This window comes from Gadus chalcogrammus, chromosome 19, assembly GCF_026213295.1.
Source record: "Gadus chalcogrammus isolate NIFS_2021 chromosome 19, NIFS_Gcha_1.0, whole genome shotgun sequence".
Classification (NCBI taxonomy): domain Eukaryota; kingdom Metazoa; phylum Chordata; class Actinopteri; order Gadiformes; family Gadidae; genus Gadus; species Gadus chalcogrammus.
The window spans coordinates 12,574,393-12,576,780 of record NC_079430.1 but is presented as its reverse complement, the minus strand read 5'-3'; positions in this window follow the sequence as shown (position 1 = coordinate 12,576,780).

Sequence of the window (2,388 nt, the reverse complement as noted above, 5' to 3'; positions counted from 1 at the left end):
CCGGGGGGGGGGGGGGGGGGGGGGGGGGCGCGTCGTCAGTCCCCACAGGAGGGGGCGTCGCCATGTGCTTAGTCTTTCCAAAGTGTGCTCGCTAAACTGTTTGTCTAGTGACTTGGCTTCTCATCGCACCCCCCCCCCCCCACAGTACACCCCTTCCCCTGCTGGGGTCTGGATCCCCCCCCCCCCCCCCATCACCGCGGCGGCAATAAAATAAAAACGGGAATGTGCGGTCGAGTTAGATTGTCTACGCCTGATTGTATGTAGTCTCTTAGCTTTTGTTTTCTTCTGCAGTGTGATGAGGGTGGTGTCGAGGTTGGTGTGGTGGACGGGGCGAGGGAGAGGCTTTCCCTCCACATGCTCCGCGTCATTTGAGGCTCCACCCCCTCTGAGACTAAAAACACTTGAATTAAAAACGGATGTTGTCTGTCAGCTGCTGAGATATTGGTGGAAATAAAATGTTCTAAGATTGAACGTGGTTTCTGATTGTTTCTGAAGTGGGTTTGTCAGTCGGTTAGGGTTTATTTAATGAACCCTGATCCTTCCACTGACAGGTGAGTGTGAGACAGGTGAGTGTGAGACAGGTGAGTGTGAGACAGGTGAGCGTGGGACAGGTGAGTGTGAGACAGGTGAGTGTGGGTATTGAACTCATGAACCCATCCTTATGGTCTACATATTAATAAACTCTTTATTTATTTAACTATTTGATGGTTTCCGACAGATGATATATTGGTTTATATTCAGTCCTAATTGAAAAGCTTCTGCATGGTGTTCATATCATCTGTTGGATCAACATTTTGGAGAGTTACGAGTCAGTTTAGAATTAAATAAAAGTTTATGTTTGAACAAAATAACCAGACTTAAACGCAGAAGTACTACTTGTGAAGAATTTTAAATAGCCCCACCGGACTGGACTCTGGGGAGGGGGGAGGGCTGCACAACTGCTGTACGTTAGAGATCAGGCCTCATGCGGCCCTCGGTAGCCTCTAAACTTTAAAGTGTGTGTGGGGGGGGGACTTCAGTGGGGGTTCCGGTCCGGCTGTGCACGGGGCACCTTCTCAACAAGCAGGTGCGCCTGCAGCCAGAGGAGGCGCCGATATGCCAATTCCCTACACAATGATATGATCGATCATAGAAAACCACTGTGTGTTTGCTCCGACTCTCTTCTAGAGTAGAGAGGTCATGAGTCATGACCCCCGTCCCGATCTGATTAAAGGTGTGATGATGGAGAGAGTGAATAATTGAATATGTCGACCATCAAGGGGGACTGCTGACTGCTCTGTCTTCCGCTCATCTTAACATCTCATACGTTTTTATATATTTTTCTGTCGTTCTGTAGGTCTGTCTCTATATATTCTGAACCCCCCTCTGAGTCTCTCTCTCCATCTCCCCGCCTCTCTCTCCCCTACAGGCCCACAAGTCAGTGTTCTTAAGACCAAACTCGATAATCTACCTAAATTTGCGTGTCACTGTCTGGATTCCAGAGATGAGCCTCGATTTAACGTCTTGATGAACTCATAATAAACCCCCGGTTCCGGTATCGTCCGCTGGGGGGCGCTGCGGGCAGAAGGGCGTGTCTTCTGCTGAGGGGCGTGTCTGCTCCCGGCCCGAGGGGGGAAGTAAACACTGAACACACCGCCTCTTACTTATCCTCTTCCCCTCTCTCTCTCTCTCTCTCTCTCTCTCTCTCGCTCTCTCTCTCTCGCTCTCGCTCTCTCTCTCGCTCTCTCTTCCCCCCCCACCCACCCACCCACACACACGCATCCCCAATGACAGAAACCAGTGGTTCCCAATCCCAGTATCCTCCCAGTGTTCATACTGGTTTATCTGATGTACTTTATCACTCCCTCTGTTTAATTGACACTTACCGAGGCGGCAGTCCTCGGTCCGGCTCGAGCGGACCGTTCCTCCCCTAAGAGATGCTCATGGTTCACCTCCTAAGTCTGGAGGCTTCAGCGCCTCCTTAGCGCCGTCACCCCGCCCATTACAGTACAGCTCTGTGGACACACACACACACACACACACACACACACACACATGCACACGCTTACACACAGACACAAACACGCACGAGCGCGTGTGCACACACGCTCACACACCGGCGACTGCGGCTCTGTGAAAACGCCTTCTTCATCCCGGACCATCTCGTCTCATAGCGGAACTGACCGGACGGTGGAGACCCGAGAGACCCGCTGCGTGTTACCGTCAGAGGTGATGCTGTTTCCTGCCCGGACGGACCGGGTGACTCTGACAGACTCTAGGACCCTCCTAACGTCGGGATCCTACTAACGTCGGGAGCACTCGCATCACGTCTGGGACCGCCGCGGTCACCCTCCACGGTTCTCCCTTCTGCTGTTCTGGACAACAGACGGAGCCGGACCGTTAGTAGTA